Source organism: Eulemur rufifrons, chromosome 29 (assembly GCF_041146395.1).
Source record: "Eulemur rufifrons isolate Redbay chromosome 29, OSU_ERuf_1, whole genome shotgun sequence".
NCBI classification, from domain to species: domain Eukaryota; kingdom Metazoa; phylum Chordata; class Mammalia; order Primates; family Lemuridae; genus Eulemur; species Eulemur rufifrons.
Window position 1 is genome coordinate 80,730,927 of NC_091011.1, and position 6,876 is coordinate 80,737,802.

Here is a 6,876-nt window from a genome sequence, read left to right on the forward strand (position 1 = left end):
TTCTAAGAAGACTCTTGAGGAAGTGGCCTGGGTCTCAGAATGGTCTGCCCCAAGTAGATGGAGAAGGAGTCAGTGTTAGAGGAACCTATCCTACTCTGGGCACAGTGGACAGCTGGAGAGCCTGTGCCCAAGAAAGGGCTGGTAAATATGAATCAAGTATGTCAGATATTCACATTTCTCAAAATAATCTAGAAACCTAGATTTTCATGTGAAACCTATGGACCACTAACTTAAAATTCCTATGCTAGACTCTGCAAACATAATTCCTGTCCTTCGTGATTTTTAAATAATCAAGATCATGCCGGCCGGGCGCAGTGGTTCGTGTCTGTAATCCTAGCACTCTGGGAAGCCAAGACGGGAGGATTGCTCAAGGTCAGGAGTTCAAGACCAGCCTGAGCAAGAGCGAGACCCCGTCTCTACTAAAAATAGAAAGAAATTATCTGGACAACTAAAAAAAAAAAAAAATACATATATATATATACACACACATACATATAAATTAGCCGGGCATGGTGGCACATGCCTGTAGTCCCAGCTACTTGGAGGCTGAGGCAGAAGGATTGCTTGAGCCCGGGAGTTTGAGGTTGCTGTGAGCTAGGCTGACGCCACGGCACTCTAGCCCAGGCAACAGAGTGAGACTCTGTCTCAAAAAAAAAAAAAAAAATCATGCCACAGTGAAAACCAAACAAAATGAAAATCCCATTTATAAGAGTTCTGCTTCCATTCTAAGATGTAAAAAGTTGCAAGGGAACATCACTCCCATCCTAAAATAAGAAAAGTAAATCATCTACAGAATGATAAATTTTCTTGTATCCTTTAGAGAGATGAGGTCACAAAGCAGCCACATAACCTAATTCCAAAAAGTGACAAGCCCCACTGAGGACAGGAGGGACACACAAACTGTTTCACATTTGACAGAGCACTAGGGAAAAAAATTACTGCTATAGAAGTGGAGAAGAGGCTGGGTGCGGTGGCTCATGCCTATAATCTTAGCACTCTGGGAGGCCCAGGTAGGAGGATTGCTTGAGCTCAGGAGTTCAAGACCAGCCTGAGCAAGAACAAGACCCCATCTCTACTAAAAATAGAAAAAAATTAGCTAGGTGTCCTGGCACATGCTGGTAGTCCCCGAGTTATTAGGGAGGCTGAGGCAGGAGGATCGCTTGAGATGAGGAGTTTGAGATTGTAGTGAGCTATATGATGCCACTGCACTCTACCCAGGGCGACAGAGTAAGACTATGTCTCAAAAACTAAAAAAAAAAAAGAAAAGAAAAGAAGTGGGGAAGAGGAAATTAGCTCAAGTTTTCACTAATCCCTAAAGACTGAGTGAGTTTGGGTTAGTGGATCAGTTTAGAATAACTGGGAGCTTGTGATGGTTAATTTTATATGTCAACTTGGCTAGGCCATGGTACCCAGATATTTGGTCATGCATTATTCTAGATGTTTCTGAGGAGGTATTTTTTAAGATGAGAATAACATTTAAATAAATGGTCTTAGAGTACAACAGATTACGCTTTATAATGTGGGTGGGCCTCATCCAGTCAGTTGAAGACTTTAGGAAAAAACAAAAGACTGACTACCAAGGGACTTTGCCAGCAGACTGCCTTTGAATTCCCTTTCATGGGTCTCCAGCCTACTGGTCTTCCCTGCAGATTTTGGACTTGTTAGCTTCCATAAGTTGTGTGAGCTGATTCCTTAATATAAACCTCTCTGCACGTGCACACATATACACGCCCTCCCCTATTGATTCTGTTTTTCTGGAGAACCTTGACTAATAAAGAGCCCCAGACACAAGGGGAGTTTATGTCCACTTGCAATGTCTCCTTTGTCAGTGTCCACTGAGTGGTTAAAAGAAAGATGGGGCGGGGGGCAGGATAGGAGACCAGATATAGACGCCTTTGGTGGTGTAGATTTGTAGGAAGTGACTGACTGCTGCTGCTGAGGACAGGCACAAACCACCAGCCATACCCTGTGACCCTTCTCTTATTAATGGGCTTCTCTTAGGCCATTAGAGGAGGGGCAGCAGACCCTTCTGCTCCAAGGGTCATCAGGGGAGGTGTCTGCCTTTAGGGGAGGGAAGGAAACCATCCTTCTCACTCTCAGGAACTTAACATCTGTTGCTTCAGGGGGAGGGTAGAAGTAAGAGCTGTTTGCTTTTGGGGTGGGGAGGGAGGAACAAAAAAACCTCTTGAGTCCAAGAACTTGCACCAATATAAAGCAGAGGTAGACTGTCCATGATAGAGATACAGGTAACTCTCTTCTGCCCAAGGCCTGCGAAAGATACAAAGCAGAGTTTGGCTACCGTGAGAAAGGAGAGGGGAGGAGGGGAGGAATCTGAGAAGGTCCTACCTTCCAGGCCTAGGTGTATAGGCCTTGCCTAAGACTGAGGCTGGACCTGGAGAATTAAGAACCACCACCTGCCCCCACCCCAGCCCAGCAACAAGTAGCAAGCAACAATAGTCTACCACTAAGGGGGAGGCAAGACTATGGAGAGAAACCCCACCCAATGGTGCAAGTGTACAGGTACTGCTAAAAGGCAATGGTAGAGCAGGAATACTGAGAAAAATCCTCCCGCAACCCATTCCCCACACTAAACACAAGGTTATGGTACTCTCTGGTGCACTGAGGGTAGTAACAGCAAAAACAAAACTCAAACCCGCTCAGCTACTGACTAGATACAACCTTCCTCAATTCTAGCCTAACAAAATGGGCATAGTCATTTCCAGGCATAAATACTATTTACCTACTCAACTGGCTTCTGTACATAATGTCCAGCATTCAATAACAAATTATGATACAAAAAGGAAAATAAAAAAGAGAGAGAGAGAGAAGAAAGAGAGAAAAAAAGCTATGGCTAACAGATAAAATAATCAACAGAACCAGACTCAGGAATAAGAATATATTAGACAGGGATTTTAAAATAACTATGACTAATATATTAAAAGATCTAGCACAAAAGCTAGAAAATACGTATGACCATCTGGGGAATTTTGACAAGTAGATGGAAACTATGAAAAAGAAAATGTGAGAAATAAAAAACTATCAATGATGAAGAATTTTTGCAATAGGATCATCAGCAGACTGGACACAGCTGATAGAGGAGTCAATGAATGTGAAGATAGTATAATAGAAATTATTGAAAATGCATCACAAAGAGAAAAAAGTTGGGAAGGAGGGTACAGAACAGAGCATTAAAAATACTTGGACAAAATTAAGGAGAGGATAGAGAGCGAGAATAGGGTAGAAGAAATATTTAAAGATATAATGGCTAAGAATTTTCCAAAATTAATGAAAGATAATAAACTACAGATCTGAGAAGTTCAGCACCATAAATACAAGCAAACCAAACCAAAACCAAAATCAAAATAAGATTACCTATATACTCATCATAGTCACACTGATAAAAAAACCAAGAGACAGAGAAAATCTCAACAGTAGCCAGAAAAAAAGAGAAATATTACACACAGAAGAACAATGATTACAGTAAACTTCTTGACAATAATTATACAAAATAGAAGACAATGAAGGGACATTTTTTAAGTGCAGAAAAGAAAAGTCAACCTTGAATTCTATACCCAAGGCAAATATCTATTAAAAATGAAGATGAAATAGATTTTTTAAACAAAAAGTGAAAGAATTTATTGCCAATATACTTGTATTACATAAAATGTTAAAGGAAGTTCTTTGACAGATAGAATATGATATCAGTGAAAATTTCGGTATACACAAAGAAATGAAAAGCAATGGAAATGATAAAAATCAGGGTAATATAAAAGATATTTTTCTTTTAGTCTTTATTCTCTTTAAAAGAAAATTCACTAACTACAATAGTAACAATGTGTTATAGGACTTAGAACATGTAGAATTAAAATGTATGACAACAATAACACAAAGGTTAGGAGAGGAAATGTCGGTATACTGTTGTGGGTTTTTTTTTTTTAATTAAAAAATTTTTTTGGCCGGGCGGTGGCTCACGCCTGTAATCCTAGCACTCTGGGAGGCCGAGGCGGGCGGATAGTTTGAGCTCAGGAGTTTGAGACCAGCCTGAGCAAGAGCGAGACCCCATCTCTACTAAAAAAAATAGAAAGAAATGATCTGGACAGCTAAAAATACATATATAGAAAAAAAATTAGCCAGGCATGGTGGCGCATGCCTGTAGTCCCAGCTACTCGGGAGGCTGAGGCAGGAGGATCACTTGAGCCCAGGAGTTTGAGGTTGCTGTGAGCTAGGCTGATGCCACTGCACTCTAGCCCGGGCAACAGAGTGAGACTCTGTCTCAAAAAAATTAAAATAAAAATAAATAAAATAAAATTTTTTTAGAGACAAGTTCTTTTTTTTTTTTTTTTTTTTTTTTTTTTTTTTTTTTGAGACAGAGTCTCACTCTGTTGCCCGGGCTAGAGTGAGTGCCGTGGCGTCAGCCTAGCTCACAGCAACCTCAAACTCCTGGGCTCAAGTGATCCTCCTGCCTCAGCCTCCCGAGTAGCTGGGACTACAGGCATGCGCCACTATGCCCGGCTAATTTTTCTATATATATATTTTTAGTTGTCCATATAATTTCTTTCTATTTTTAGTAGAGACGGGGTCTCGCTCTTGCTCAGGCTGGTCTCGAACTCCTGACCTGGAACGATCCACCCGCCTCGGCCTCCCAGAGTGCTAGGATTACAGGCGTGAGCCACCGCGCCCGGCCCTAGAGACAAGTTCTCACTCTGTTGCCCAGGCTGGAATGCAGTGGTGCCATCATAGCTGACTGTAGCCTCAAATTCATGAGCTCAAGCACTACTCCTGTCTCAGTCTCCCAAGTAACCAGAACTACAGGTGTGTGCCACCATGCTGGGCTAATTTTTCTTATTTTTTATAGAGACAGTGTCTTGATATGTTTCCCAGGCTCGTCTTGAACTCCTGGCCTCAAGCGATCCTCCTGCCTTTGCCTCCCAAAGTGCTGGGACTATAGGCGTTAGCCACTGTGCCCAGCCAAGATTCTTTTTTTTTTTTTTTTTTTTTGAAGCAATCCTTCTGCCTCAGCCTCCCGAGTAGCTGGGACTACAGGCATGTGCCACCATGCCCGGCTAATTTTTTTTCTATATATTTAGCTGTCCAGATCATTTCTTTCTGTTTTTAGTAGAGACGGGGTCTCGCTCTTGCTCAGGCTGGTCTCGAACTCCTGAGCTCGACCAATCCTCCCGCCTCAGCCTCCTAGAGTGCTAGGATTATAGACATGAGCCACTGCGCCCGGCCTAAGGTTCTTAAACTATACACGAGATGGTATATTATTGCAAAGTAGACTCTAATAAGTTTAACATGCATATTGTAAACCCTAGAGCAACCAATTTTTAAAAAAGAGGCATAACTAATAAGCCAGTAGTGGAGATAAAAAAGATTAATAAAAATATTCAGTTATACTGAAGAAGCAAAGTAGAGCAGGGACTAAATGGAACAAATAGAAAATGAATAGCAAGGTATTAACCTTAAATCCAGCCATATCAATAGTTAAAACAGATACAAATGGTCTAAACCAGCGGTAGATAAAGGATGGCCCTTGGTTCAAATTTAGCCTGCTGCTTATTTTTGTAAGAAAGGTTTTACTGGAACACAGTCACACCCATTTAGATACTGTCTATGGTTTCTTTCTCACTACAGTGACAGAGTTGAGAAGCTTCATCAGAGATTGGATGGCTTGCAAAGCCTAACATATTTACTATCTGACCAACCCCTGGTATACATACTACCATTAAAAGGCAAAAATTATCAGATTGGACAAAGAAAACCAACTATATACTATCTACAAGAAATACTCTTTTAAAATGTAAGTACAGATTGGTTAAAAGTAAATGGATGGGAAAAGGCATACCAAGCAAGCACTTACTGCAAGAAAGCTGGCCTGGGGAAAAGAGTCTATTCAGCAAATGGTTCTGAGAAAACTGGATATCCACACGCAAAAAATGAAGCTGCACCATACCTTACACCATATATTAACCCAAAATGTATCGAAGACCTAAATGTAAGAACTAAAACTATAAAACTCTTAGAAGAAAACATAGGGGGAAATCTTTATGACATTGGATTTGGCAATGATTTCTTAACTATGACATGAAAAGCAGAGGAAACAAAAGAAAAAATAGATAAATTGGACTTCATGAAAATTAAAAATGTTTGTACTTTGAAAAACATCCAGAGAGTTAAAAGATAACCCACAGAATGGGCAAAAGTTATTTGCAAATCATTTATCTGATAAGGGATCAATGTCCAGAATATATAAGGAACTCGTAAAACTCAACAACAAAAACCCAATTCAAAATTTAGCAAAGGATTGAATAGGCATTTCTCCACGGAAGATATAAAAATTGCCAATAAGCACATGAAAAGAAGCTGAACATTGTAGTCATTAGAGAAATGCAAATCATACCCAGTAGGATGGCAATTATTTAAAAAATAAAACGAAAAATCAGCGTTGGTAAGAATGTGGAGAAATTGGAACCCTTGTGCGTTGCTGTTGGGAATGTTAAATGGTGCAGCTGCTGTGGAAAGCAATTTAGTGCTTCCTCAAAAACTTAAATATAGAATTACCATATGACCCAGCAATTCAGCCTCTAGGTATATACTCAAAAGACTTGAAAACAGGAACTCAGACAGGAACTTGTACACTGATGTTCACAATAGCATTATTTACACTAGCCAAAGGTGGAAACAACCCAAGTGTCCATCAACTGAGGAATGAACAAATGATAGCATATACACACTCACACACACACACACACACACACACACAATGGAATGTTATTCAGACATAAAAAGAAATGAAGTTATGAAACATGCTACCACACGGATAAACCTTAAAAACATGCTATGTGATGTGAGCTAAAGCCAAAAGGAAAAATATTC